This window comes from Lepus europaeus, chromosome 18 (assembly GCF_033115175.1).
Source record: "Lepus europaeus isolate LE1 chromosome 18, mLepTim1.pri, whole genome shotgun sequence".
NCBI lineage: Eukaryota > Metazoa > Chordata > Mammalia > Lagomorpha > Leporidae > Lepus > Lepus europaeus.
Window position 1 is genome coordinate 52,287,167 of NC_084844.1, and position 8,844 is coordinate 52,296,010.

Below are 8,844 nucleotides of genomic sequence, written 5' to 3' on the forward strand. Positions count from 1 at the left end.
ATTGGAGGGTGAACCAACGGCAAAAAGGAAGACCTTCCTCTCTGTCTCTCTCTCTCTCACTATCCACTCTGCCTGTCAAAAAAAAAAAAAAAAAAAAAAAAATCCAAAACACTGACAGCACCAAACTCTGCAGTGTTGCGTGGAGCAACAGGAACTCCCATTCATTGTTGGTGGGAATGCCACATGGTATAGACACTTTGGAACTCAGTCTGGCAGTTTCTTACCAGACTAAGCACACTCTGGATCCAGCAGTTGTGCGCCTAGATGTTGACCCAAGTCAGTTGCAACCTTAGGCTCAGCTGTGACCTGGTGATGGCTTCTGCAAGATCTTAATGGGTCCTATGCTGAAGGCAGCCGTTTCTCAGGATTCCTGCCATTGCATCAGGAGAGGCTAGGTTCTTCCCACAGTGCTGCGGAGGGATGACGAGGAGGAGACAGGCACACGTCTGGCCGTGGGATGATTCATCAGTTCGCAGTGACCCTTTTGTGAAAAAGCCAAAGGAAAGGTGCACTCGGAACTCTGTGGAGCACTCACCCTGTCGTGGCAGGGGAAGTGACAAAAAGTGAAAAGAGACCCTGGGCCAAAGTTCCAGGTGCAGAGAAGTCATTCTGGGCAAGGAGCTGAATGCAGGAGTTCGAATTAAACAGAACGGCAAGGTGGAACAAAGGAGACTTGAGGACACAAAATGCAAAACAGCAGGATGGGATTTTAAAGGGAAAAGTCAAGATTTAACTCCCCCCCCCCCCAATCATAACTCAATTATAATTCAGACGCGTAGACATAAGATAAATAAGCTTTAAAGGCAGAGTCTCATATGGAAATGGAAAGGCAATTTGCTCAGGAAGCTCGTATTTCCTGCTCACTTTGTTTGCTTGGAAAACACAGGAGAGCTGACCATCTGGGGTAATTAATTCTAGGGTAAAAATGTCAGAACCTGGGTAAACAAAGATTAGCACTGAGATAACAAAAATAAAGAGGAACCAGGAGCTAAAAAAGAAACCAAGTTCGAGCAATTCAAAAGGATAGAATTCTGGACACAGTCTAGAAGATTCCAGAGACAAACCTGTTGTACCCTCAGTTTCTGAACCAGAGTCCCGGAAAGGTTCTGATTTTTTTTTTTTTTTTAATATCTCGGGTTACAGCTTAATTTCTGTAAAACTTTTGCAAAACAAACGGAAAGATCTGCAAATCACATATTTAAAAAAAAAGACTACAAAAAAAAAAAAAAAACAAACAACCTTTTTCCCTTTAAAATTCTACAACTCAAAGCCACCAAATCTAAAGTTAAATGCATGAAGGTAACCAGCTCACCAGTGATTGAATCTGACCTTGGCAAACTAAGGTTGAATGCCCTGTCACATGAGCGTCCAGAAAAGTCCGCAAAATAAGGTGGAAGGAAGGCTGTTGGTGTCGGTGTGAATGTCTCAGGTGCCTCTCCTGGCCCTGGCCTTCTCTCTGTGCTAACCCATCACATTCCGGTGCTTAATCTCAAAAAACCCGGCTGGTGACAGAACCTCAGAAACACCAGGCGAAAATGTTTCTCCTTCTCCCACAGCTGCAGAAACATAAAGCCACATCCGGATCTGAGAAAGCGACAGCGGGGGGGACAGTCACCAAAGCATGGAGCCCCCCATGTCCTCTCACCCTCTCCCAGCAGGGGACGGATGTGGGCGCTCACGGGCAGCCCAGGCCTGGGGGGATCCAGGAGAAGCAGGAAACAGAGAAGTGTGAGATGACACTTTCGGTACAATGCACAGCAGGGGTGGAAAGAGAACTTCAATATGAGCTGATCCCATCACCTCCTATTTCCCGTAAGCGACAACGGCAGTGCCTAGACTGGCTGACAGTCCGAGCTTCTTTCCACCATCCCACATCAAATGAGCGCGAGCGAAAAACAATTCATGTGCTTGGACCTGAGCTTACCATACCTGAGCTGCACAGGGAGTCGTGACGCCATTGTGTCCCAGGTTGGGCGTCTTTATCCTGGGGATAACAGGGAGCTGGTTAGAAGCACTGTCCTTGGATTTAGAATTTGAATCGTGGGGTAAATTAACTTTTTTGAGCTTCACTTCCCTCTCCATAAAAAAATGGAAATTAAGTCTTTAAGTTATTTCATCTACTCAAACTCATTTCTCTAGCTCCAATCCACTTTGCAGGATGGTAAGCATTAAATAAGAAAATGCATTTAGGGCTGGCGCCGTGGCTTAACAGGCTAAACTTCCGCCTTGCGGCGCCGGCACACCGGGTTCTAGTCCCGGTTGGGGAGCCGGATTCTATCCCGGTTGCCCCTCTTCCAGGCCAGCTCTCTGCTATGGCCCGGGAAGGCAGTGGAGGATGGCCCAAGTGCTTGGGCCCTGCACCCGCATGGGAGACCAGGAGAACCACCTGGCTCCTGGCTTCGGATCAGCGAGATGCGCCAGCTGCAGCGGCCATTGTAGGGTGAACCAACGGCAAAAAGGAAGACCTTTCTCTCTGTCTCTCTCTCACTATCCACTCTGCCTGTCAAAAAAAAAAAAAATGCATTTAATAGCATGGAGTCAGTAGTGTTAACTACTGTTCTGAGCAGTGTTTTACTTCCAGAAGATTCACCAGGCAAGGTGTCTCCTAACCAAGCAAGAAACATGGGCCTGGGGGTTAGGGTGGAATTGCGTTTAGTGTCACAAAGAGGTCAAGAGGATTGGGACTCAGACAGGGCCTTTGGTTTTAGTGACAATCGGGGGATTGCCCGGATGACCTTTGAGTGGGTAAAAAAAATATATACCATCAAGCATTTTCTTAAAGCTCTTTCACACAAGGGTGGAATGCTTTGCTGGAGAAAAATGTTCCTGTCTCTGTAAACAGCTGTGGAGCATCTGAGGACACGACTAGTATTCCCATTGCACTGTGGAGCCCGGGGCTCTGGAGGAGAGCCTGTGCAGTCCTCCTGGGAGCTGGCAAGGGCTGGACTCAGCCTTGAAAGGTGAGCACGTCCTGATCCGAGGCGCCAGGAGCAGCCTGTGACGTGGCACGTAGCTGTGCGTGGGAACAGGCAGAGAGGTTGTGGCACAAGGCACAGAGCCCTGCGCCACTGGCAGGAGCCAGGACCAAACCAGCACAGACCTGGAGGGGACTTGCCTGGTGTGGCGGCTGTCCTGCCTACAGCTCCCCTTTTCTTGTTTCTTGGATGAGAAGACTTCTCCTCCTTTCGCTGGTCACTGTGGGTGGACTGGACTGTGCAAAAGCTCAAATTGGAGACAGAGTGGCAGCCTCCACCTTAAAATCACACGGACACTCTTTCATAAATCTCGCCACCGCTCTACAGAGTTGTGGCTATTATCATGCCCATTTTTATGAATAACACTGGGGACTTGTTTGAGATTATATTTGTCTTTTTTAAAAACTTTTATTTAATAAATATAAATTTCCAAAGTGCAACTTTTGGATTATAGCGGCTTTCCCCCCCCCATAACCTCCCTCCCACCCGGAACCATCCCATCTCCCACTCCCTCTCCCATCCCATTCACATCAAGATTCATTTTCAATTATCTTTTATTTATTTATTTTTTGCCTTTCTTTTTTAAATTTTTTTATTTTTATTTTTATTTTTTTTATTTTTGACAGGCAGAGTGGACAGTGAGAGAGAGACAGAGAGAAAGGTCTTCCTTTTTTTACCGTTGGTTCACCCTCCAATGGCCGCCGCGGTAGGCGCGCTGCGGCCGGCGCACCGCGCTGATCCGATGGCAGGAGCCAGGTGCTTCTCCTGGTCTCCCATGGGGTGCAGGGCCCAAGCACTTGGGCCATCCTCCACTGCACTCCCTGGCCACAGCACAGAGCTGGCCTGGAAGAGGGGCAACCGGGATAGAATCCAGCGCCCCGACCGGGACTAGAACCCGGTGTGCCGGCGCCGCAGGGCGGAGGATTAGCCTAGTGAGCCACGGCGTCGGCCCCAATTATCTTTATATACAGATTATGTGTCTATTTTCTTTTTTCTTTCTTTCTTTCTTTTTTTTTTTTTTGACAGGCAGAGTGGATAGTGAGAGAGAGAGAGACAGAGAGAAAGGTCTTCCTTTTTGCCATTGGTTCACCCTCCAATGGCCGCTGCGGCCGGTGCATCGCGCTGATCCGAAGCCAGGAGCCAGGTGCTTCTCCTGGTCTACCATGCAGGTGCAGGACCCAAGGAATTGGGCCATCCTACGCTGCCTTCCCGGGCCATAGCAGAGAGCTGGCCTGGAAGAGGGGCAACCGGGATAGAATCCGGCGCCCCAACCGGGACTAGAACCCGGTGAGCCACAGCGCCGGCCCATGTGTCTATTTTCTATGAGGAGCCAAGCTTGAAGCTTGCGGAAGAAACATGGAACAGGCTCCTTACTTCACTGTGAAAAAAAAAAATCTTTAGCCCACTCCCCATTTTTTTTTCTTCATAGAAAAATTGAGATCCAGAGAACTCGTGATAACAGATTTCAGAGATTAGCCTTAAAGACGAAAACCTAGGCCAGTGCCGCGGCTCAATAGGCTAATCCTCCGCCTTGTGGCGCCAGCACACCTGGTTCTAGTCCCGGTTGGGGCGCCGGATTCTGTCCCAGTGGCTCCTCTTCCAGGCCAGCTCTCTGCTGTGGCCCGGGAGTGCAGTGGAGGATGGCCCAAGTGCTTGGGCCCTGCACCCCATGGGAGACCAGGAGAAGCACCTGGCTCCTGCCTTCGATCGGCACGGTGCGCCGGCCGCAGCTGCCATTGGAAGGTGAACCAACGGCAAAAGGAAGACCTTTCTCTCTCTCTCTCTCTCTCTCTCTCTCTCTCTCACTATCCACTCTGCCTGTCAAAAAAACAAACAAACAAACAAAAAAACAAAAACAAAAAAACAACCTTTGTAATGAAGAGATTCTTGGAAAAATAACATTCCTTTCTCCTGTATACTGAGGATGGAGAGACATCTAGACATCTAGACAAGTAGACTAGGCCTCATAGTCTAGTTGGACAAGCGATTAATATCTAAGGAATATGTTTGCTTCTCTTTTGTAAAATTTGCATGTTTGTAACTGGTATCGATTATTTTTTTCAAAACTTTGTCTCTGCAAGTGTTATTTCAACAGAGGGGTCTTTCAAAGCTTTACAAATTGTTGCCACACTTTACAAAAATTATATCTAGGGGCCAACACCCCATACTGAAGTGCTAGTTTGAGTACTCTGCTTCCAGCCAGCTCCTTGCTAATACACTGGGCAGGAAGCAGAAAACGGCCCAAGTACTGGGGTCCCTTCCACCTATGTGGAAGACCCCGGTGGAGCTCCTGACTTCAGCCTGGCCCGGCCATCGCGGTTTGAGAAGTGAACCAGTGGATGGAAGATCTCTTTCTCCCTCTCTTGGTCACTCTGCCTTTCAAATCAATCAAATCTTAAAAACAAACAAACAAAACCTCAGTAAACTGAGTGTGTGTTTCATTTAAATCGATAGCCACGATCTAAGCCCAGTGTTGTTCCACTACACCAAAGATGCGAATGGGCATAATGGCACAACCAGCTGGTTTTTTTTTTTTTTTTTCTTTTGCAATTAGGCTGCTATTTTCTATTCCAGTTGCTACCCAGTGCAAATAAGCAATTTTTAGTAGCAAGTCTTTGGTTCAAATTTTGTCCAAAAGCATTTTTTCCATTTTCTACACATTATGCACAATTCTTTCACTTAAAATATTTACAAACAGAAAAAGCTGTTCTTTTCACTATCAATTTGTAGATGCCCAACTCTGGCTGTTTCAGGAGTTTGAGTTGTGAACTGCTCTCCCAGGCCATAGCAGAGAGCTGGTTCGGGCAGGACTAGAACTGGTGCCCAGATGGGATGCCGGCACTACAAGATTAACCTACTGCACCACAGCGCTGGCCCCTCTCCCCACTATCTTAATAGCCTTTATTTTTTTTTTCAAGATTCATTTATTTTTTTATTTGAAAGGCAGACTTACACACAGAGAGAAAGAGACAGAGTAAGAGAAAGATCTTTCATCCTCTGGTTCACTCCTCACTCAAATGGCCACAATGGCCAGGGCTGGGCCAGGCCAAAGCCAGGAGCCCAGAACTTCAACCAGGTTTCCCATGTGGGTTCAGGGGCCAAGCACTTGGGCCATCTTCTGCTGCCTTTCCAGGTGCATTAGTAGGGAGCTGGATCAGAAGTGGAGCAGCCGGGACTTGAATTGTTACTCATATGGGATTCTGGCATCACGGTCAGTGGCTTAACCCTCTGTATCACAACACCGGCCCCTAGAAGCTTTTTTTTAAAAAATGTTTAGAAATCAGACTTCATTCTTTTTTATCCAGATGGACATCCAACCGATTTGGCACCAATTATTGAACACTTATCTTTCCATTGATGTGAAGTGCTACTTTCATTTTAAGTTCCTGATGATGTGTGTCTCTGTTTCTGGCTTTTTCACATTCTGCCCACAGAGATGCATATGCATATATTCAGAGTGGCCTGGATTATATTATAGATCGCCAGCACTCACTGCTTCCGTCATTTGCCGCCATGCATACATGCGGGCCCAGCATGGCCACATCTTCTGAGGTGCTCAAGGTTGAGATTGTTATATGAAAGCTCTAGTTTTTAAAGTGATGGATTTAAAAAAAAGTATGTGGATAAAATGTTTTTGCAAGCTGACAGCAGTCTGTGGTTCAAGGTGCACCTGTTGGTGACCACTATACAGATAATAAAATAGGATAATGTAGAGTAAGTCCAGACTGGGTCCAGGAATCCACCTCCAGTTCTTGCCCACTGCCCACGTGGAGCCGAAGAGGAAGAGTGAAGCGGTGGCTACTGAAATCCTGGGCTATTTACGGCCACCCCTTAGGAAAGCAAGCTGCATGGTGTCTCTTCTCACGTCTCACCCACATGAGGTGACGGTGTGACGCCTGGCTTGCCAAGCGGCCAGGAGGTGGAAGGTTAGCCTGGGAGAGGGGACAGTGACATCCTCACGTCAAGTTAGGCCTCCCAGTTCTTGCCAGACTGAGTTACAAAGGACAATGAGTCGGAAGCAGAATGGAAAGTGGCAAGCTGGCCAAGGATTCAGCAAGATTTTGGCCCCCTTTAGCAAGATGGAAAATGACATCACATCCTGTCTAAAATAATGCAGCTTCCCTGGATACCCTCCAATGCTATTTTTTTTTTTTTAATCTGAAAGGCAGACAAAGAAAGAGACAGATCTTCCATCTTCTGGTGTGTTCCTCAAATGCCTGAAACAGCTGGGATGGGAGATAGACAAGCCCAGACGTCAGTCTGGGTCTCCCACGTAGGTGGCAGGGACCCAAGTACTTGAGCCATCTTCTCAGGGTACACATTAGCTGGAAACTGGAATCAGCAGTGGGGCCAGGACTTGTGCCAGACGCTTCGACCTGGAATGTGGACATCTCAAGTTGTATCTTAACCACTGTACCAAAAGCCCACCTATTCTACCTCCAACACCAGTTAGTCAGAAAAGAAATAACAAGGGACAGAGACCTCCAATCTCACATGGACAATGCGAACTGCTAGTGGCCATGTTGGGCCACGCTGCAAACCCTCACTGTCCACACAGCAAGCCCTTTCACGTGCATCTTGTTGCTTGTGTCTCATGGCAACCCTGGGGTAGGGGTAGGGGCAGCATCAGGCCTTGCAGAAGGACAATCAGATGGCGCCGGGGTATGCAGGAAGCTCTGTATGGAAAATGAAGGACTGCAGGCCCTTTGTCCTTCCCTGTGTCCACCTTTGCGAAGTCATTTATTTGTTGAACTCACTGAACCCTCTCATGGGCCGGGCACTTTCTTTGACACCCTGGGCACAGCAGCACACAGGTCCTGGGCATTGCCTTCTCTTTGTCTGGGTCAGTCTTCCGTACGCTGAACCATGACCCAGACTGGACTTGCCTTATTCCTCTCCGGTTGCAGTAGAGACCTCAGGCCAACTTTTGTGTTCTGCTCCCGAGATCTTGGTTGTTTCTCTAATTATCGGCCACTTCCTGGAATGCAGTGACTTGTGCCAGGAACATAACACGCTTTTTTTTTTTTTTAATGCTTGAGGCATAGATACGTGTTAGACTCAGACACAAATTCCAGCCATGCCTTAATTCTGACCCACTTTTAAAATGTTTCAGGTGGGTCACACAATTCCCGGTGTGTCCACTCCGACAGCAGGGATGGTACATACCCAGTTTCTCTTGAAGAAGGAAACAGTGCCCAGCTGGGGAGGTGGCCGGTCTCTAGGGCATTGTGCATCAACTTCTTTTCTTCTCATTACTTCTCCTTCATCTACATCCTTTCTTCTAATGCGTCCACCTCTTGGTGCCTGTGTCTGAGAGGCAAGGATAACGGGATTTACGTGGGACAGTCCCACCAGCTCTCCACTTTTAAGACCTTGTCGATTCTGGTTTTGAAGACAAACATATTCTTGTATTCTTGTGGAACAGAAGAACTGTGTCTCCTAAAAAAACATGTGTTCGAGTTTAAACCCCTTGTACCTGTGAATACAACCTTACCTGGAAAAAAGGTCTCTGCGGATGTAATAAGGTAGGGATCTCAAGATGAAATCATCCTGGATCAGGCTCCAATGACATGGCTTTGGTGCCCAATGCTGTCTGTATGGGAGACAGAAAAGAATGCTCATGTGAGGCCATGTGAAGGCAGGGGCAGATTGGACTTCTGCTGCTATAAGCCAATACCAAGGTGTACTGGTAGCCACTGGAGAGAGAAAGGCATAGAATAGTCTCTCCTTCAGAGCCTCCAGATGGAGCCAACCCTGTCAAGGTCTTGAGGCATCCAAAACTCAAAGAGAATACATTTACGTTGTTCGAACCACCAAGATTGTGGCAATCTGTTATAGCAGCCCTGGGGACACATAAGACCAGGTTTGC